The sequence below is a fragment of the Anolis sagrei genome, chromosome 3 (genome assembly GCF_037176765.1).
Source record: "Anolis sagrei isolate rAnoSag1 chromosome 3, rAnoSag1.mat, whole genome shotgun sequence".
Lineage (NCBI taxonomy): Eukaryota > Metazoa > Chordata > Lepidosauria > Squamata > Dactyloidae > Anolis > Anolis sagrei.
Window position 1 is genome coordinate 65,104,840 of NC_090023.1, and position 22,655 is coordinate 65,127,494.

General features: G+C 46.7%; 1 pseudogene; it reads right to left on the reverse strand.

The window, feature by feature from the left end:
- Positions 1-361: 361 nt before the first annotated feature.
- On the reverse strand, positions 362-12,588 carry LOC137096560 (uncharacterized; annotated as a pseudogene).
- Between the last annotated feature and the right edge of the window lie 10,067 nt (positions 12,589-22,655).

Below are 22,655 nucleotides of genomic sequence, written 5' to 3' on the forward strand. Positions count from 1 at the left end.
GTAAATCATCAATATTAAACACTGTCACCATGGCCATTCCCTAAAATCATTCATCCTGGGCACCGTTTTGGTGTGGCACCATGGATGTTGTCTTCCTTTCAAAGAGCAAACACATACATATTATTATTATTAGCTGTATTATTATCTTTCCTTATATCCTACCTTTCTTTCTGCACTAGGCAGTTTTAAAAGAGCAATGCAAAAGTTAAAAACAATTCAATAGTAACAGTGTTGTAACAATAGAATTAACATACAATAAATACACTACAATGGCCTGTAAAACTCCACCCAAAACATGACCAAGAAAGAAACTTACATCCCCTCCAGTGTGGCTCTTCTAGGAGCACATTGACTGCTTTGTTCACAGGTCCTGCAAATAGAGATAGAAGAGGGGAGGCTTAAATGACAACACGTTGTGCATTGCATCCAAAAATTAAATGTGCCCACTGAAGGGCTCCAACAGAGAAGATGCACATACCATGTTCTCCCTCAGGGGGTGCTAACCATCTCCAAAAGGCAATCCTCCTCCATAGCCTTCTTGTTGGGAGAGGGTCCCTCCTGTCTCCTTCATCAGCCATTGTCTTGGAATGAATGAGTTGGGGGTGGGGGAAATGGTCATGCAAATATCTTTTAAAAATAATTTTATTGTGGTTTTTTACAGTGAAGTTTAATAGAGTTTTTAAAAAACAATAACCCAAAGAGCTTTGGGTGAGGAGAGAAATATAAGTAGGAAGAAAAGAAGGAAAAAATCATGCAAATCTTGACTCAACTGAAAAACTCAGAGAGTGTCTTCCTTGTTGCCAAAAAAGAAAAAAAAGAAAAAAGAATGACTACTGCAAACCTCCAAACTTCAAAACCAGCAAAATCATCACTCCATGGGATCTACATTAATACAATGCATCAATTGAAATCTAGGATGTTACGCAGCAGTGGATTTTTTTTTGCAGGCTTTGCACATTTGCAAGGACTTCTTTAACTTTTGAGACTTCTGTAGATCACTGAATATCTGCAGTAAACAAAAAATGGACAGATAAATATCTGCCCCTTTCCTATGCAGGAGAGCACATACCCTTGCACCTGGGAATGGACTTCCTCAATCCCTCTGTATAATTTAGCCACAATTAGGAGGATGTCCAGTTTCCTTTTTTTCTGGTGGTGTGGACGCACACATACGTGGTTGTGTGGATGTGAGCATAGATCCACAAATACAGATGAACAAATACATATATAGACACTAGAGGTGTGCATTTTTTCGTTAGTCCTTTTAAGTAGTATCAAATTAGTTAAATTCGTACTTACAAGGCGATATCTGACACATGGGTATGGTCAGTGCCAAAAATTTAGAATCAAAACTTACCCAATACCTTTTTGTGTGCATTTTGTAAATCTCCCAAAGTCAGTTTTATTTTCAGTGCAAGAAAGCAAGGCAAAGTCAAAAATGCTGCCTTTCTTCTTTAGATTAATGGTCTCTTGCTGTTAGGAGAAAGCAGGGAGCTGAGTTTGCTGGGAATTTAGTTTGGGAAGGTGAGGAGGCCTATGGCAGAGAGTGTAAAAGGTCCTGCCATAAACTACATTTTCCAGAATTCTGATGGCTTGATGGCCACCTGTCAAGAGAGTTTTGATGGTGCCTTTCTACCTGGAATAAGGGAGTTGGACTAGATGACCCATGGGGGTCCCATCCAACTCTAGCATTCTATAAAAGTGTAGACGTAGTTAATATTGGTTTCTCTTGGTTAATGTGAGGGACATTCAATGAGATAGCTATTGTGGTTTTTAAAATAAACATTTTCTGTTAAAACTTTTAAAATTCCCTAAAATCAGTAGATGTATGATTATTTCTGAGAGTTGGGAAAAATGTTCTCTAGTGTCATTGTATAGAAAATTTAAGGAGATAGCTCTTGTAGTTTTTTATGTTGTTTATAAAAATCCATGGATAAGCGAAATGTTGTGAAACTTGATGGGTTAACAGTGAACAATGTGTCCTACCATTATAGCATATTTCATCCCAATAGCTGTAAATATTAGGGAGAAAGGAGCCCCAAAGTTTCCAAAATTATGTGCAATTATTATAATGAAAAAGTAATGAAATTTTGTTACTCTTGTTATAGTATTTTTTTTACTAAGTATACTTTAGAAACATTTTGAAATGAAATGCCACAACCTCCCAGTTTTGTAATGACCTTTTAACCATTTTTATGGATAGCACATCTCTAATATACACATACTGTAGCCATTTTAGTCAATCAATGCAAAATCAATGCAAAAACCCTCAATTAACTTATTCATACTTTAATTAAAATTCTCTGAGTAGAGAATTAATCCCCATTCTCTGAGTAGAGTCACAAAAAATGAGAGCTTTGTCCACCATGGGAAATGAAGAAAGCATTCACTAACTATACTTTAGAAACAAAACACCAGTGTCACCTAATTTTGAAATTACTTTTGAAACCTTTTTAATGATCGCACATGCTTAGAGACACTTCTAGTTCAGAACACCAACACACGCACACATACACATACACACACTCATACACAAATACTCACATAGGCGCCTCCTACACAGCCATATCAATTTCAGATTGTCTTCTTTAAACTGAATGATAAGGCAGTGTAGAAGGAACACAGCCAGAAGAGCTCAGACATCTATAAGTAAATAAGGAGCATGTAGTGACTCTCTTTCTAATCTTTATTAATTCTACATTTCCACTACATACATTTCTAATACACAAGAAGTTCTTGTAGATACAACCATATGCGCAACAGCCTGCCTGTTCCACAATTGCAGGACATCAAAAGATAGCACTAATTACATCATCCTGGTCAAAAAATGATCTGTCAGGACATCTCATACCTTCTCTCCCTCTATCTTCTGCTGATCTTCATTGTGATTCATGGGCACTCCTAGTGTTGGCAAGACATACATTCCCACTCTCTGTGGATCCTCATCAAGCACCCTTCCATTAGTCTCACAGATGTTGTGTACATAGGATGCTATGGCAGAGGTTACATTATCCTCTTCCACTTCCAATGTTGCTGTGAGACATCACCATCTTAACTTGAGGCGGCCAAAAGCCATCTCAAGGACAATCCTGTCATGACTGAGATGCCTATTGAAATAAACCTTCTTCTCAGTAAGCACACCCTGGTAAGATTTTATAAGACATGTCCTGATGGGATAGGCACTGTCTGACAGCAGCAGTGGAGGTATCTGCATACCTCTGATGGGTTCCCAGACACAAACATGCCAGCACTCATCAACTCATATATAGCAGAATTCCTCAAGATGTGTGCATCATGCATTCATCCCAGTTCAATATCAAGGAACCAGCCTTCATGATCTATAGTTCCCTGTGGCAAGATGGAATAAGTGTTTTTCCAATTGATGAATTGAGTTCCCTGCTTTACAGGGGACACAATCATACATGACATCCATCAACAGCTCCTACAGCATGTGTAAAACTCAGTTCTGTAAATCCATCCATAATCTACAAAAAGAAGAAAACAGCTCATACATCTGCTACAGGCCAAGACAGTGGACTAGCAAATTAAAGAGTGATTCCAATTCAGAAGTTATACAAGGTATTTTAATATTCCTTCTGCCATTTTCACATCAATGATGCCACAGATAGAACAAATTTGAGTTTTCACAAGATACCTGCTGTAGCTATGATGCATACACAATGAAAATTGCAATATATACCTCCCGAGCATCACCTAGATAGACAGTGTGCTTCAAAGGTATCATCTCCATAGCCAGCACACAATTCATGAAGATCTCTCCCTCTGTTGTTCTTCCAAGACCAAACTGTTGAGCTGTGATGTGATATGAACATCTGTTAGTGAGCATTCAGATTGTTATAGCTACTCTTGTTTCATAGAATCATAAATCATTAAGTTGGAAGAGACCTCATGGGCCATCCAGTCCAACCTCCTGCCGAGAAGCAGGAAAATTGCATTTGAAGCACCCCTGAGAGATCAGCCTTTGCTTAAAAGCACCCCATCAGCCTCTGCTTGAAAGCCTCCAGGACAGAGAGTTCCACTGCTGCACAACTCTCACACTCAGGAAGTTCTTCCTAATGTTCAGGTGGAATCTCCTTTCCTGTAGTTTGAAGCCATTGTTCTATGTCCTAGTATCCTATACAAGTGCCCCTTCCATAATTGCCAAACTCTGCAATGGGGCACTCCTACACATTCCATTAAAATGGACACTATTAATACAAGTTATGTGCATATAATCATCAGTACATTTCACCACATTTTTTTAAAAAAAATCACCGGAATTTCTAGCAGATGTCTCACAGCCATATTGCTGACTTCTAAAACATGCAACAAACCAATGTTTGTGGACATTGGTTGAAGAAATTCCAGGACCCACAGGTCTGTGTGGGGACCTGCTCTGAGGTCCCTGGTTTATTTGCCCCTCTTTTTAATGCCACATTTGGCTCTGTCTGGAAGTGCCCTGAGACTGTGGTGGGACTGAGAGCAAGCCTTCTTCTTAAAAGTCTTGCAGCTATGTAAAAGTATATATGGTCCTACAGATCATCTGAATCCAAGCCATACAGGACTTTATAACTCATGACAAGTACTTTAAATGTGCCCAGGACTGAGCCAGTAGAATTGTGCACAGCCAGTTGAAGAAGGTCTGTTTGCCTGTTGCATTCATTTACTTTCTAGGCTGCATTGATTAAAAACCAACTAACCTTTTCAAGTGACCTGGAAAAAATTTCCATGTCTCTAGCATGGCAACTAAATTAATTCCTCATAATTAATTCCTCTTATTTTAAAAAAAAACAAAGCACAATTTTTCCCAGTAGAAAATAACTGCTGTTAAGGTATGTTGTGATTTTACTTGGTACAAAGTTATCATGTTATATTTCACACATTTGAGAGAGATAGAGAAGGGGGCATAAGACCTTTCCAACACTAATAGTGGAAAATGTTGAATAATGTTGTGAAAAAGATAATGTGTGGGCACACACAAAAAACATATACACACAAACACAGTGTGAGACCTAATAATAATAATCATAATAATCATAATCATAATCATAATCATAATTGTATATCTTATCCACTTTTCCTCGTGGCTTGAGGTGGGTTACAACACACTTAAAGCACATAATCATTCTAAAGATTCAATGAAATACACAAATTGATATGTATTTCTATAAAATGCACATATCAAAATGTATTTCTATAAAATACATATTAAAATACATAGAACAAAGATTAAAACACAGGACACAAATTAAAAATTCATGATTAAAACTGGCTGGGTAGGTCTTCTGGTAGAAATAGCTATTTAGATGGGTTTTAAATTCTGACAGGTCATTTAGCTGCAAGACCTCTTCTGGCAGGTCCTTCCACAATCTTAGGGCAGCTGATGAAAAAGTCCTCTGGGTGACAGTTGCCAGTCGGGTTCTGGCAGGATGGAGTAGCCAGCTTCCAGAGGATCTAAGTGTTCAGAGCAGATAGTATAGGAGAAGGTGATCCTGTAGGTTATCTGGACCCAAATCATGTAGAGCTTTAAATGTTAAAACCAACACTTTGTACTTAGTCTGAAAACCAATTATCAGCCAGTGGAGTGACCCTTAGTATAGGTGTAATATGTTCACTCTTAGATATTTCTGTAACCAAACTGGCTGTCATATTTTGAATCAACTGGAGTTTCTGAACTTGGCACAAAGGTAAAGCGCATTGCAGAAGTCCAACCCTGAGGTCTACACTTGTAGGGCAACTGCCTTTTCAATCACCTTGTCAAAAAAACAAAAAAGATTAGGCACTGGTCTGTAATTATTAAGGTTCAGGGGATCCGGGGCGGGGGGGTTAGCAGATGTCTAACTACTGCTTCTTTTAAACAGAATGAAAAGTTCTCCTTCCTGAGAGATGCATTAATAATTTGTTGTATCTCTTCCCTGGACCTAGGGTGCATCTAATATAATTTGTAGGCTTGTGCATGGATTCGGAGTGGTTGGTTCCCTTTGGCCAATCTGGCTTGTTCAACTTGGTCAGATGGCCATAAAGTTAAGGGCTCAGCTGTTCTTTTTTAGTTTCTTTTATTATATCAGGTGAAGTTGCCTAGTGTTCAGATTGCCTAGTTGGCACAGTTGGCACAGTTGAAGGGCTGGGGGTTTGTAATCCCAAGAAGCTCCATTTAGTTAAGAGGAAGGTCAATTATAAAATGAGAGCTGCCATGGGTCAGTTTGGGAACTGGTTACCACACAGAGAAATGATGTTCAGATGGCCCGAATTGTACATTATTGATGTTTGAGAATGATGCAAAAAAAAGGGGATAAAGAAAATGTTAGCCAACTGAGTGGGGAAAAGGGACTAGGTGGGCACCTGCCCCTGTTAGTGGTATGGTTAAGGTTAAATAATCATGGTAGGGACCCCCCATGTTGGGGCGGGGTGAAGAGTTGACTCCCGCAACAGTCCCTGTAAGTTTTCACAAAATAGGAGCTACACTTGGGGCTGAAATGAGTTTTTCCAGAGGGTTTAAAAGAGGCGGTGGTCGCTCCCCTGCTGAAGAAACCAGACTTAGATTGTTCGGTTCCCTCCAGTTACCGCCCAGTTTCAAATCACTCATTCCTGGGCAAGGTGATTGAGAGGGCAACAGTAGAACAGTTGCAGCAATTCCTAGACGACACAGCCGGACTAGATCCCTTCCAGTCCGGCTTCCGTTTGGGGCATGGGACAGAGACTGTGCTGGTCTCCATCACGGATCACCTTTGATGCCAGCTTGACCAGGGCGGGTCAGCGCTGCTTGTGTTATTGAATCTCACAGCAGCATTTGATACAGTCGACCACAATCTTTTGACCCACTGCCTTGTTGTTGCTGGAGTCAGGGGGACAGCTTTAAACTAGCTGTCCTCCTTTCTTCACAACCATGGACAGCGAGTGGAGAGGGGAGGCCTGGTCTCTGAGAGGTCCCCTCTATCTTGTGGGGTTCCTCAGGGGGCCATTCTCTCCCCTCTGTTGTTTAACATCTATATGCGACCACTTGCTCAGCTGGTTCAAGGTTTTGGGCTTGAGTGTTATCAGTACGCCGATGACACTCAGCTGGTGCTGAAGATGGAAGGCCGATTGGACTCTGTACCCAATTGTTTCCATCAGTGCCTCGAGGCCGTTACTGGATGGTTGCATGCCAGCAGGTTGAGGGTGAATCCAGCAAAGACGGAGATCCTATGTCTGGGTCGACCGGGCAGTGGGGACATCCAGCTGCCTACCCTGGATGGCGAGGCGCTACGCCCGTCATCATTGGTAAAGAGTCTGGGAGTCCTTTTGGACCCTCTGCTGACGATGGAGGCCCAGGGCTCCGCCGTTAGCAGAACTGTCTTCTTTCATCTGCAGCAGGCTAGATGGCTGGCCCCCTACCTGTCCAGGGACAACCTAGCTACGGTGATCCAGGCCATGGTCATCTCAAGACTGGACTACTGTAACGCCCTCTACACTGGCCTTCCTCTGTTGGTGATCCAGAAGCTCAAGTTGGTACAAAATGCAGCTGCTTGGCTTCTTGCGGGAATTCCGATGAGATGCCACATAACCCCAATCTTACTACAGCTGCATTGGTTACCAATGGAGCACCGGATCACTTTCAAAGTGATGGTACTCACCTTTAAGGCCTTGCATGGTCTGGGGCCAATGTATCTGAGGGACTGCCTCACCCCCTACCAACCCCAAAGATCCTTCCATTCTGAGGACCAAGATCTATTGGAAGTCCCCAGTGTCAAGACCTTGCGTCTAACAGCAACCAGATGCAGAGCCTTCACAGCAGTGGCACCATCACTCTGGAATATTCTGCCACCTGAAGTTCGTGCCTTGCGGGACTTACCAGCTTTCCGCAGGGCATGTAAGACATACCTGTTTCGACAGGCTTTTAATGTTTGATATTGTTGTTTTTAAATTGTTTTAAATTGCTTTTAAATTTTGTTAGATTTTAGCTATTCTTGTAAGCCGCCCCGAGCCCCAGGGGAGTGGCGGCATATAAGTTCAAATAATAAATAAATAAATAAATAAATAAATAAATAAAATAAACCCTGAGATTTAGAAGGGAGTTCCTTTAGGGTGGCCTTCCAGCTATGATCAGCTGAGATGTGCAGCCAAGAATTTTGGTTGGCCTTTGGGATCCTTGATGCATGCATGGTCTTGGAAGTGGTCAGAGGAAGTGATACCTGGCCCTGGGACAAGGCTCACTAGGTGACTAATAACCCATGAGTTCTGTTTAACAGATTAATCCCCCTTAACATTTTTCCCCCTTTACAGGTTATTCCAAGTTCTTTTAATAAATAGGTCAGAATAATTTTTCCTGTGTCTGGTCTCTTAATTTCATGGTGGCAGTTCAAATGTGGTTTGGGAATTGGTTGAATAACTGAACCCAAATGGTCCTCAGCAATGGCTGTTCTTCATACTGGAGAGAGGTACTAGTGTAATGTGACAAGGTTTTGCCCTATGTCTAGTTCTATTCAATGTCATCAACAACAACAAAACTTTATTTATATACCGCTCTATCTCCCCAATGGGACTCAGAGCAGTTTCCAAGTAACATAAACAGTACATACAAAAAAACCTGGCATAAACATAAAATTTACAAGACTATATAAGCATTAAAACCACAATAGCACATATATTTAAAATAATCATGTCTGATCAAGGCAGTTTAAAAGGCCGGGCTGGGCTACTGCAATTTTAGAGGGCCTGGGAAATTAGGTAGAGTCTATGGCTGTACATTTCCAGGGCCTAACAGAAGAGAGTGACCTGGGTAATTGGTAGAAGAAGAAATGGCCAATTTTGACAGTATCTGGGGCAGAGCTAGAACTAGTTGTTCTTAAAGGTTTGTTTAAACCACCAGGTCTTCAGGCTCTCATGAAAGGAGAGGAGGGATGGGGCCTGTCTTATTTCTCTAGGAAGGGCATTCCAGAGATGAGGGGCCACCACTGAGAAGGCCCTCTCTCTCGTCCCCACCAACCGTGCTTGTGACGGTGGTGGGAGCAAAAGGAGGGCCTCCCCAGAATATCTTAAAGTTTGCACCAGTTCATAGAGGGAGATACGATCGCAAAGATAGGCGGGGCCCGAACCATTTAGGGCTATATAAGTCATAACCTGCACCTTGAATTTGGCTCAGCAACTTATCGGCAGCCAGCAAAGCTGTTTTAAAAGGGGTGTTGTATGCTCCCTATAGTTTGCTCCAGTAAGGAGCGTGGCTGCCGCCCGTCATACCAGTTGGAGCTTCCAGGGTGTCTTCAAGGTCAGCCCCATGTAGAGCGCATTGCAATAGTCCAATCTGGATGTAACCAAGTCATGGACCACCTGGCCAAGTCAGACTTCACGAGATATGGTCGCAGCTGGCACATGAGTTTAAGTTGTGCAAAGGCCCTCCCAGCCACCGCCGACACCTGAGCATCAAGTGACAGCATTAAGTCCAGGAGGACCCCTAAGCTATGGACCTGTACCCGCAGGGGGAGTGTAACCGTCAAGCACAGGTTGCCACCCAATACCACAGTCGGCCCCACGACCGACCAGGAGTGCTTCTGTCTTGTCTGGATTCAATTTCAACCTGTTAGCCATCATCCAACCCATCACAGCAGCCAGGCACTGGTCCAGGACCCGAGGGGCTTTCTTGGATGTTGGTGGGAAGGAGTAGTAGAGTTGAAAAGAAGCAAGGGAGCGGAGGGATGATTTATTGTTGCCACCAATTTGAAAGGAACCAGTATTCAGGAGATTTTACTCCAGTTCCCAATTTTAAAAAAGAACTGGCCGATTTGCAATGGAGGTTGCCGATTAGGAACCAAATTTACCATCAAGTTGGAAGGGAGGCTGTTCAATTGCACCTCCTCCTTTATTAAGAAAGTATTAACTTAGTAGTAATTACACTGTATATACTGTAGCGTGACTGGAGAGAAGAATGTAGATTTATTTGGTTACTTTTCCCTGCGTTTCTGCCACCACGTGAGGTAAGTTGCAATATTGTGAGAAATGGCACTTTGGTCACAGAATAGACGGAGCTGAGGCAATCTTCAAATAAAAGTTAACAATTTTATTAAGTACACAGCGTGTGGTTGCAAGACGTAACTTTTCCTTGTTGCACTTGGAATAATACTTGTAACTTTAACAGTTTATTCTTTCAAGTAACACAGTATCCACCAAGGCAACCAAAGCCATCTCAGTGCCTTGGCCAGGTCTAAAACCAGACTGTGATGAATCTAGATAATTGGTGTCGTCCAAGAATCCCTGGAGTTGGGAGGCAACCACTCGCTCTAGAACCTTGCCCAGGAAGGGGAGGTTAGAGATAGGCCGGTTTTGATGGATTCAGTTCAATTGGTGAAACCCGAGGATGTGGACAAGATACTTGGAGGAATGAAACCAACCACATGCATCCTAGACCCCTGACCATCCTGGCTTTTGAAGGAAGCCAAAGGGGGATTGGCTGAGTGGGTAAAGGTGGTGGTTAATGCCTCCCTTTGGGAAGGCAATATTCTGGCGAGTTTAAGACAAGCTGTTGAAAAAACCATCACTGGACCCCACTCAATTTGACAACTATCGGCCAGTGTCCAATCTCCCCTTCTTGGGCAAAGTCCTGGAATGTGTGGTGGCTTCACAACTCCAGGTATTCTTGGAAGACACAGATTATCTGGATCCGGTGCAGTCTGGCTTTAGACTGGGACATGGAACCAAGACAGTCTTGGTCACCTTAGTGGATGATCTACGCAGGGAGCTGGACAAGGGGAGTGTGTCCATGTTGGTTCTGCTGGGCCTTTCAGCGGCCTTCGATACTGTCAACCACAGTATCCTTCTGGGACGCCACACGGGAATGGGCCTTGGAGGTACTGTTTTGCAGTGGCTCCGGTCCTTCCTAGAGGGTCGATCTCAGAAGGTGTTATAGGGGGACACCTGTTCAACCCACAACCATTGCGTTGTGGTGTTCCTCAGGGCTCAATATTGTCTCCCATGTTGTTTAACATCTACATGAAGCCCTTGGGGGAGATCATCCGGAGTTTTGGGGTGCGATGTCATCTGTACGCAGATGATGTCCAACTCTGTCACTCCTTTCCACCTGCTACTAAGGAGGCTGTTCAGGTCCTGAACCCGTGCTTGGCCACTGTGATGTCTGGATGAGGGTGAACAAATTGAAATTGAATCCAGACAAGACAGAGGTACTCCTGGGTCAGTCGCAAGGCCGAACAGGGCATAGGGTTACAGCCTCTGTTGGATTGGGTCACACTCCCCCTGAAGATACATGTTCGCAGCTTGAGTGTGATCCTGGACTCATCGCTGAGCCTGGAACCCCAGGTTTCAGCGGTGACCAGGGGAATATTTGCACAGTTAAAACTTGTGCGCCAGCTGCGCCCGTACCTTGGGAAGTCTGACTTGGCCACAGTAATCCATGCTCTGGTTACATCCCGTATAGACTACTGCAACACTCTCTACATGGGGTTGCCTTTGAAGACTGTTTGGAAGCTTGAAATGGTCCAACGTTCGGCAGCCAGGATACTGACACGAGCGGCGCTCAGGGAGCATACAACTCCTCTGTTGCGCCAGCTCCACTGGCTGCCAGTTTGCTACCAGGCACAATTCAAAGTGCTGGCATTAGCCTATAAAGCCCTGGTTCTGGCCCAACTTACCTGTCCGAATGCATCTCCTCCTATGAACCCGCTAGAACGTTAATATTGTCTGGGGAGGCTCTGCTCTCGGTCCCACCTGCATCACAAGTACGGGGTCTTCTCAGTGGTGGCCCCTTGGCTGTAGAACACCCTTCCTACAGAAATTAGATCACCCACCTCCCTATTAGCATTTCCGAGGAAAGTGAAGACCTGGCTATTTGAGCAGGCATTTGAATAGGCAGTGTATTGACTATAGGAATATGGAACAACGGATTATGAGATTGGATCTTGATTCTACCTATGAGATGCTAATGAGATGTTATAGTTGTGTTTAATTGTTTATTATATCATTGTTTTTAACTTTTTAAACTCTTTTTATGATGCTGAGCATTGAATTTTGCTATTGTTAACCGCTTTGAGTCGCCCAAGGGCAAAGAAAAGCGGTATATAAATGAAGTAAATAAATAAATAAATAAATAAATAAATAGTTGTTCAGGACCGAGGAATCTAGAGACGCCTTTTTAAGCAACGGTCTCACAATTGCACTTTTCAGGCTCGATGGAACATGACCCTGTTCCAATGAGGCATTTATAATCTTCGAGATCCACTTGGCCAATCCCCCACTGGCGAGTTTAACCAGCCAGGAAGGGCAAGGGTCCAGGGCACAGGTTGTTGCTCTCATTGCTCCAAAAATCTTGTCCACATCATCAGGCTGAACAGGTTGAAACGAATCCATGAAAAACGGACAGACAGTTATCTCAGTTACATCCATGGACACTGCATCAAAACTGGCATCTAAGTTGGAACACAGTTGAGCAACTTTATCTGCATAATGATTTGTAAACTCGCCACATCGAGTTGCCAGATGGTCGGGGTTCTCCTTGCCCTGGTGGGGGTGAAGGAGTTCCCTGACCACCCAAAACAACTCCGCCAGACTATTAGATGCAGATGCAATGCAGGCAGTCGAGAAAATCTTTCTGGCTGTCTCCATTGCCACGGAGTAGTCCTTAAGAGAAGCTCTAGCCCGTGTTTAGTCAGCTGCATTTCGAATTTTCTTTATGAATGGCTTGAATGATGGAATAAGAGGCATGGTTATAAGATTTGCAAATGTAACTTATATCCCAGGAGAAAGGAGTAGAATTCAAAATGTCCTTAACATAGTAGAGAGCTGGGCCTAAACTAACAAAATGAATTTCCACAGGGAAAAGGGTAGTCAAATAAATAGATAAATAAATGAAATATATAGATTCTTTCTTGATGATATGATCAGAGGTGGATCTTCATCACGGCAGCCGGGGATTCCACCACTCCTTTCCTACAGGCTGATTTTTCCATCCAAGTTCCTCCCACATGAAACGCTTTCACTGATGCAATTTGGTGCTGAGAAACTTAGCTGGGAGCTACTCCCTGGGTGAACCTGATGAATTAGGCAAGCATGCAAAGGAAGGAGGACCAGCAATGACCTTGGAGAGAATCCCCAGCCAACAGAAGCCCAGATTCTAGCTCTGCTGATTTTCAAACAATCAGAGGGACATCTCTCTAGACCCCTGCATCCTCTGGTCCTACACCTACCAACACCACCGTTTGGACGGAGAAGTGGAGGCCCTGTTCAGCTGTTTGGCAGCCCTAACTCCAAGAGGGCCCGACCTCCCATTGCGCCAGCCTCTTACCGCCCGGCCGGGCCACCACCCTGCTGTTCCAGCTGCTGGCACTCTGCTTCCTAGATGCGCCGCCCGGCTCTTGGCGCCCGGTGGAAGCTCTGTTGCCCCGGCGGCCTGGCTCCTTGTCACCCGGCTGGTGCTCTGCTGCTATCCCAACTATCGGCACTCTGCTGTCCCAGCTGCGCTGCCCAGCTCTTGGCTCCCGGCGCCGGGCGGGCCTTCTGCCGCTTGGCTGAAGCGCCGTTGCCCCGGCGGCCTGGCTCCTTGTTGCCCAGCTGTCATCGCCTCTGGCGCTCTGCTGCTCCAGCACGCCAGTTTGCTGCTGTAACCCGTGGTTCTATCTTGGCGGAGGCCCGAACGCAGCCTAACTGCCAGATGGAGATCCAGGCGCGGCCTAGTGGGTTAACATCTCTTCCCGCGTTTCCATCTGTGGATCCGTGTGCTGACCGTCTGCATCACCCGACGCTTGTGTTGACCGATTGTGCTGACTAATCCACTTGTGCTGACCGACTGTGTGGTTCAACTCTTTGTGCTGACCAACTGTGCAGACGACCATCACCGCTGACATTAATTCTATTCCCGGAAGGACCAATATTAACCATCCATTGATTTACATCTGTCATCCATTGTTCTGTATCTGTATGCTATAACAACTTTACCAATAACAACTGTATCTAAGCGGGAATTGGTAAGCTTAAGGACCATTTGCACTACCAACTGTATTGAATTGTCTGTAAGTCTGTAAGTCCGCCTAGCGTAGTACCTTATCTACCTTCTCGTACCTGTTTTGCTGCTAGTTGCTGCTAATTCATCCATCTTTAGCACTTTCCCTCCATGCCGCACTTTAACTAGTATTGGTTAAATATTAGCAACACTACTGCACTTTAAGATTCTTGCCCACTTTAACTAGTATTGGCTTACTACCAGCAACACTGCTGCACTTTAAGAACTGCGGATACGATTAGTTTTTGCACTTTTTGATATTGCGAACTCTAGTGAAGTGTCTTAACAGCTATTATCCATGTGCTCCCCCATGTACTATTCTTGCTGTTAATAAACTGTGAAAAGGACAGGGGACGAAGCGGGCTGGAGATCCCGGGAAATAATGGAGCGGGGGGGGGGGGGAGTAGAGATAAAGGGAATGGAAGTTTATGGCAAACTGAGATCCCAACAAACCAAATACCCAACAATGAAATGCAAGCTGAGGCTATAGATATGGAATGCGGCATGGAGGGGGGAGGGTGTTCCACTAGCCGAGGGTCCCCCATAGAAGTGGTGGTGGGGAAGGGGAGATGCGGGAAAAGGAGACCAATAATTCGGCCTAGAGATCGTGTATCAACTTTAGTAATTCCAAACCGGTCTCCTAACATGGTAAATTGGTGTAACCAGGATGGCGGTCCCTCTGGATTGAAGGTGGTGCTGTTGAATGGCAGATATGTCAATGGAAAAACAACTTTCATCCAGGACTTAATCCTGGATGAACGGGCAGATCTGGCATGCATCACGGAGACCTGGCTGGACGAGGCTGGAAGTGTGAATTTGACCCAGCTCTGCCCGCCAGGTTTTTCCATGCAGCACCAGCCGAGATCCGGAGGGTGGGGAGGCGGGGTTGCAGTGGTCTATAGAGATTCAATCCCTCTGACCAGGGGCCCCATCCCGCAGTCAACAAATTTTGAATGCGTCCACCTGAGGGTGGATGACCGAGACAGAATAGGGATTCTGTTGGTGTACCGTCCACCTCGCTGCAATACAGTCTCCCTGCCTGAGCTAGCGGGGTTGGTCTCAAACCTGGCGTTGGAGTCTCGGCAGCTCATTGTGCTGGGGGACGTCAATGTCCATGCCAAGGCGGCCCTTTCAGGAGCGGCTCAGGACTTCATGTCTGCCATGGCAACCATGGGGCTGTCCCAACAAGTATCTGGCCCCACCCACAGTGCGGGACACACATTGGGCTTGGTTTTCTGCCAGGGATGGGAGGAAGGTGGCGGTGTTGAGGACTTAACCATCACTCCGTTGCCATGGACTGACCACTTCCTGGTCAGATTTAGGCTCACTGCACCCCCTAACCTCTGCAGAGTTGGAGGACCCATTAAGTTGGTCTGGAGGCTTATGGATCCGGATGGATTCCTGATGGCTCTTGGGGAGTTTCCCGCCGCCTCGGTAGGTGATCCTGTTGACACTCTGGTCACTCCCTGGAATGGGGAGATGACTAGGGCAATTGACACGATCGTTCCGGAACATCCCCTCTCAAGTAGCTGAGCTAAACCAGCTCCTTGGTTCACGGAGGAACTGGCAGTGATGAAGCGAAGGAAGAGGGAGGGGGAGTGTGTCCCTGTTGGTGCTGCTGGACCTCTCAGCGGCCTTCGATACCGTCGGCCACAGTATCCTTCTGGAACGCCTCGCGGGGATGGGACTCGGAGGTACTGTTTTACAGTGGCTCCGGTCATTCCTAGAGGGCTGATCCCAGAAGGTGTTATTGGGAGACACCTGTTCAACCCCACAACCATTGTCTTGTGGGGTTCCACAGGGTTAAATTCTGTCTCCCATGTTGTTTAACATCTACATGAAGCCGTTGGGAGAGATCATCCGGAGTTTCAGGGTACGGTGCCATCTGTACGCGGATGATGTCCAACTCTGTCACTCCTTTCCACCTGCTACTAAGGAGGCTGTCGAGGTCCTGAACCGGTGTCTGGCCGCTGTAATGGTCTGGATGAAGGCGAACAAATTGAAATTGAATCCAGACAAGACAGAGGTACTCCTGGTCAGTCGCAAAGCCGAACAGGGCATAGGCTTACAGCCTGTGTTGGATGGGGTCGCACTCCCCCTGAAGACGCAGCTTCGCAGCTTCAGTGTGATCCTGGACTCATCGCTGAGCCTGGAACCCCAGGTTTCGGTGGTGACCAGGGGAGCATTTGCACAGTTAAAACTTGTGCGCCAGCTGTGCCCATACCTTGGGAAGTCTGACTTGGCCACGGTAGTCCACGCTCTGGTTACATCCCGCCTAGATTACTGCAACGCTCTCTACGTGGGGTTGCCTTTGAAGACTGCTCGGAAGCTTCAACTAGTCCAACGTTCGGCAGCCATGATTCTAACAGGAGCGGAACGCAGGGAGCATACAACCCCCCTGTTGCGCCAACTCCACTGGCTACCCATTTGCTACCGGGCTCAATTCAAAGTGCTGGCGTTGACCTTTAAAGCCCTAAACGGTTCCAGCCCAAGCTACCTATCCAACCGCTTCTCTGCCTATGAACCCACCAAGACTTTGAGATCTTTTTTGGGGGGGGGGGCTGCTCTCGATCCCGCCAGCTTCACAAGCACGGCTGGCGGGGATGGGAGATAGGGCCTTCTCGGTGGTGGCTCCCCGGCTGTGGAATGCCCTTCCCACAGACATTAGATTAGCACCATCTCTAATGGTATTCCGTAAAAAAGTAAAGACCTGGTTATTTGTGCAGGCGCTCGAATAATTAGTGCAATGAATCGTAGTGACATAGGAATGGAACAATGGATGACGAATCTGGATCATGTTTTTTAGTGATGAGATGCTAGTGAATTGTTATTATAGTAATTGTGTTCTAATTGTGTATTAGATTAGGTTGTTAACTGTTTTTTTATATTGGTGCATTGAATTTTGCTGTTTCTTCTGTGTTGTGAACTGCGGTGAGTCGCCTCCGGGCTGAGAACAGCGGTATAGAAGTAAAGTAAAGTAAATAAATAAATATAGGTTGGATGATACCTGGCTTCAGAACAATATATGTAAGAGGGATCTAGGCATTTTAATAGACAGCAAGATGAACATGGGTCAGCAGTGTGACATGGCAGCCAAAAAAGCAAATGTTATTCTAGATAGGATTCATAGGAGCTTAGTGTCTAGATAGAGGGAAGTAATAATACCATTATTTTCTGCTATGTTCAATTGGAATATTGTGTTTAGTTCTGAGCACCAATGTTCAGAAAAGATATTGACAAGCTGGAAAACATCCTGAGAAAATTCTGGAAGTTTAACTTGATTAAAGTGGTTTACGGAGCTGGTTATTTTTAGCTTGGAGAAGAGGTGGTTAAGAGTGGATATGATAGCCAGATTTAAATATTAACTATTCATCCTGAGGAGGGGAAAACTTGTTTTCTGTACCTCTAGAGAATATGACTTTATGGCCCTTTCAACACAACAACACATAAAAATTGTGTTGTAAAAGGATAAGACTCATTACATTTATGAAATGTTATTCCAAAGGATAGAAGAACAAAAAAGTAGCATTTATTATTTTTATAATCCTCTATTATTTGCATTCTTGTATCAGTTTTTGAAGAAACTAATGTTTGAACTTTGGCTGAGTAAAAGTGCAAAGTATGTGTAGATTATGGATCCTCATATAAATAATGAAGTTATTTTAGTTCTCGTGGCTTCCAAAAAGATTAGAGGAAAGTTTTGGAATTTTTGCTATATGATGTATATGTTAATTACTTTTATTAATGTATTCAGATTAGTTGTTGATTTTGTTTAGCTTTTTCACTTAATCACAAGAACCAATTTAGTAAAATTGATTAGCTTTTTTTACATTTTACTGCAATGATTAAATTGCTGAAATGGACCCAGTGAATGGGGAAGAAATCTAAATTAAAAAGACAGAAAGATGTATTAAAGTTTCAATTGAATCATTCACCATAAACATTTCTTGCTAGAATACCTATTTATTTTCTCTCTTACAGCAAGCTGGCAAAAACTCCAGCATTGTCTTTTTTGTTATATAGTAATGTTTTTACTTAGCTTATTGATAAATCATTGGTAAAGTCATTGATTAAAAAGAATTCAAAACATGTAGAAGGAGAAAGGATTTTGTCTGCTGATGTTATCTGAGTGCATACTGTTGCTATATACTTTCTTCTTTGGCACCCAACTGTCACAAAAAATATGATGTGCAGATATGATAAATGTGGATTTAATATGTGTGGGTATGAATGGTTTAAATGAAAGATGAATGAAACAGCTAATAATTTTGGAGATACAATTCTATATTAATGCCTGCATTGACTAACTATCTGCTTGCAGGATTGTAATTAAAAGTTGTAATTAAAAGTTTTTTTTTTCCAAGATGGCGCTGTGAACACACACAGCACTGCCAGCTCCTGAGAGCGGGATCCAATTGCCCCCGATTTTTCCCCTCGTGGCCTCCTCTGCCCAGCTGCTTTTGGGGAGGGCCCCCCCCGGAGGGCACCTGGGGTCGACGGAAGGGAAAGAGACCCCCGAGGGACGGAGCAGCCGCGCGCCGCCGCCACTAAATCGCGGCTGGCCGCGCCACGCCGCCATTTCTCCGCGGCCTGTTTCCTCCTCATCGCCTGGCATCGCAGCCTGCTCCGGCTGTCCTGGAGCCGCGACTTTCCACCGTCGTGCCCTCCCATCTCCTGTCCCGGGGGAGGAACCCACTCACCTGCTGCAGGGCCTCTATTCCATCTAGGCCCCAAGTGCTGGAGGAGGTGAGTGAGGGCCTGTTCGGCCGCCGTCCTGCTGCCCCACGCCATCGGGAGGGAGCCAGCCATTGCCGCCCCCCCCCCCCCACGCCACCGGGGAGGGTGAGGAAGAGGAGCCAGCTACTACCGCCCCATCCAGCCACCGGCTGAGCGCCAGGCCGCGCCATCCGCCCCCCCCACGCCACCGGGAGGGCGAGGAAGAGGAGCCAGCTACTGCCGCCCCTTCCAGCCACCGGCTGAGTGCCAGGCCGCGCCATCCGCCCCCCCCACGCCACCGGGAGGGCGAGGAAGAGGAGCCAGCTACTGCCGCCCCTTCCAGCCACCGGCTGAGCGCCAGGCCGCGCCATCCGCCCCCCCCCCACGCCACCGGGGAGGGTGAGGAAGAGGAGCCAGCTACTGCCGCCCCATCCAGCCACCGGCTGAGCGCCAGGCCGCGCCATCCGCCCCCCCCCCACGCCACCGGGAGGGCGAGGAAGAGGAGCCAGCCGTTGCCGCCCCATCCAGCCACCGGCCCTTTCGCCGTACCGGGAAAGGGCCGGCTGAGCGCCAGGCCGCGCCATCCGCCCCCCCCACGCCATCGGGAGGGCGAGGAAGAGGAGCCAGCCGTTGCCGCCCCATCCAGCCACCGGCCCTTTCGCCGTACCGGGAAAGGGCCGGCTGAGCGCCAGGCCGCGCCATCCGCCCCCCCACACCATCGGGAGGGCGAGGAAGAGGGAGCCCGCCGCTGTCGCTCCATCCAGCCACCGGCCCCTTCGCCGCACCGGGAAAGGGCCGGCTGAGAACCAGGCCGCGCCACTTTTTATTCCCCACACCATCGGGACAAAGGGGTGAAGAAGAGGGAGCTGGTTGATCCACCCACCAGCATTGGAAGGAGCTGAGGAACTCATCAGGCTCTGCCTGTAGCAGAAATTTGCAGCTGCCATCTGACTCTTCTTTCCTACTATTTTATTTTCTTTCTTACTTTTCCTTAGCTAGTTGTATTTTATTTAGTTAGCTATATGTTATATGTTCAACTGCTGATAATAATAGGAGGTGCGAGGAGCAATTAGGAGTATTAATAGGAGAGGACAGGATTGCATGAGACGGTGTGAGTGAAGAAGACCAGGAGCGCGTATGAGTTGTCCGTGATAGTAGCGAATTATAGGAAGGTGTGGATGATAGCGGTGTGTGTGAGAGAATGTATAAGTTGGTTTAGTGTGCTGAGAGAAATGTGGGAGGATGTGTGGGACCAGTGGAATGCTTGGTGGATTGACTGATTGTGCTGTAAGTGGGAGTGAGTGAGTAGTGATAAGAGTGTCTGGTGTCAGTGGTGAGAGAGTGAATTTTTGTCATAGGAATGGCTACAGCGGACTCTTATCCGAAAAATGACATTTTGCACTTTTACAACCTCCTGAGGGACTCGTTCAACCATGTGTTGTTCCAGCTCAGGTTTTTGAACGAGAAAATGGACCATCTCCTCAGAGGCTTTGCCTCCTTCTCAGGAATTACTGTGCAATCTAACCCTCCAAAGACTGAAGACTCTCTCTGTGCAGACTTAGCTAAGGACTTGTGCCGGAATGGGGAGGAAAGCACTTTAGAGCATTCGGAACATAAGGCGGAAGGAGGGAGGGAGGGAGGGATTAAAGATGAGACATCTGAGGGAAAAGGAGAATTCCTGGGCGTACATAGGAATGGAAACATCCGGGAGTGGCAGCGGTGTGGGCTGGCTGCTCAGAGAACGGCCAACAACATAACATCCGGCCATATGGATCAGCCCACTGCACTTTATGATTGGAATCAACATCTTTCCACAGACAGTTTTGCAATGGACATTGCCGATCTAATGATAAACAGAGGCAGATGGACCTCCAAGAGGGCAGTTTGCAATTCCCTGGCCCAAATCCTAGGTAAAAGACCACAGGACATAAGACTAAAAGCCATAGTGTGGTTGTGGAGGGATTACCAATCCTCTGACCGCTCCACCCGTCTTCAAATTTCATCAGAAGACAGCACTTGGCTTGGTGAGCTAATGGCTAAACAATCTGGCCTAAAGAAATGGGGCATCACTATTAGGAGGGTAGTTGTAGACCCTCACATTCGCCCCCTGTTCGATCCTGGGCCTTTGTCCCACCATACTCCACCTGGCCCCCGGGCGAACTCTACAACTAGCTCACCAGTTACGGCCCCCCCTCCTGGTTCGTATAATTTTGAGACCCCATCTGCCCCAGTTGTCTCTACTCAGCCAGTCACACTCCTCCGCTCGAGAACACTCCCTTTATTCAGCCCACTTAGCTCCCTTGATACCTCTCTGTCCACCTCAATATCAGAGTCATCCCTACCAAATGCCCAAGGGAGATTATTTCCCAGCCCAACTTCCTCCCCTGAGAGCTGACTAGATTCTGGCCGGGCGGGGGGAGGGAAGGTTCCAGAGAAAGGGGGTGCTATCCGAGTCGTGTGGGGAAGGAGATTTGCGGATCATAAACATCCCAGGGAGAAGCGCAACAGAGTTCTTGCGACCCTGGAAAAGGTGGGTAGTGGTAGGCTCCTTGGCAGCCCCCTTGGTCTTAAGATCCTGTTGATTAATGCCAGATCCGTTAACGGTAAGACCGCAGCCATCCAGGACTTGATCCTGGATGAGAGGGTGGATCTGGCATGCATTACCGAGACCTGGTTGGACGAGATGGGGGGTGTAAACCTTTCCCAGCTGTGTCCTCCAGGTTTCGGAGTGCATCAACAGGCCAGACAAGGGGGGCGGGGAGGAGGGGTCGCAGTGGTCTTCCAGCAAATCCATCGCCGTGACCAGATGCGTTGTCCCGCAAGCTTCTGGGTTTGAATGTGTCCACTTGAAGGTGGGGAGCCGTGACAGTGTGGGGCTCCTGCTGGTGTATCGCCCACCCCGAGATCCAGCAGCTTCCCTGGCTGAGTTAGCGGAGGTGGTCTCTAATTCGGCCTTGGTCTCCCAGCGCCTGGTGGTGCTGGGAGACTTTAACATCCACGCCGAGACCACTTTATCTGGCGCAGCTCAGGACTTTATGGCCACCATGACGGCCATAGGACTGTCACAGATAATATCTGGCCCCACGCATCAAGCTGGGCACACTCTCGACCTCGTCTTTGTGGCGGACGACGAATTGATCAGAGTGGAAGATCAAAACATCCTTCCAGTGTCATGGTCTGACCATCATCTGATCACATTTAGACTTACTGCGACCCTAAACCTCCGCAGGGGTGGAGGACAAATTAAGATGGTCCGCCCTAGGAGACTGATGGATCCGGATGGATTCCTGAGGAATCTTAGGGTTCTTCCTGCCTTGGAGCCTGGCGATTCTATCGACGCCTTAGTAACTCTCTACAACGGGGAGATGGCCAGGGCGTTAGATACGATCGCACCCGAACGCCCCATCTCGTTGCGTCGTGACAGGCCATCTCCTTGGTTCACTGAGGAGTTGGCTGTGATGAAGCATACGAGAAGGGGGCTAGAGCGCAAATGGAGGAAATCTCGAGACGTATCTGACCGAACACGGGCTAGAGCCTCTCTTAAGGCATACTCCGTGGCCATACGGGCGGCCAGGAAGTCATTCACGACCGCTCGTATAGCATCTGCAGCAAATAGATCATCGGAGCTGTTTCGGGTCGTGGGGGAACTCCTCCACCCACCTGCGGTGGAGGAGGTCCCCGACGACCCCGCAGCTCGGTGTCGCGATTTCGCACACCATTTTGCAGATAAAGTCGCCCAGATACGCCTCGAGCTCGACTCCAATTCCATCGCAGTGCCAGAAGAGGTGACGGAGGCACCTGCTTGTCCAATTTTATGGGATTCTTTTAGGCTTGTTCTTCCTGACACCGTGGAGGAGGTCCTTGGGGCTGTGAGAGCGACCACCTCATCCCTGGACCCATGCCCATCTTGGCTCATTAAATCAGCCAGAGGGGGGTTGTTTGACTGGTTTGTACTGAT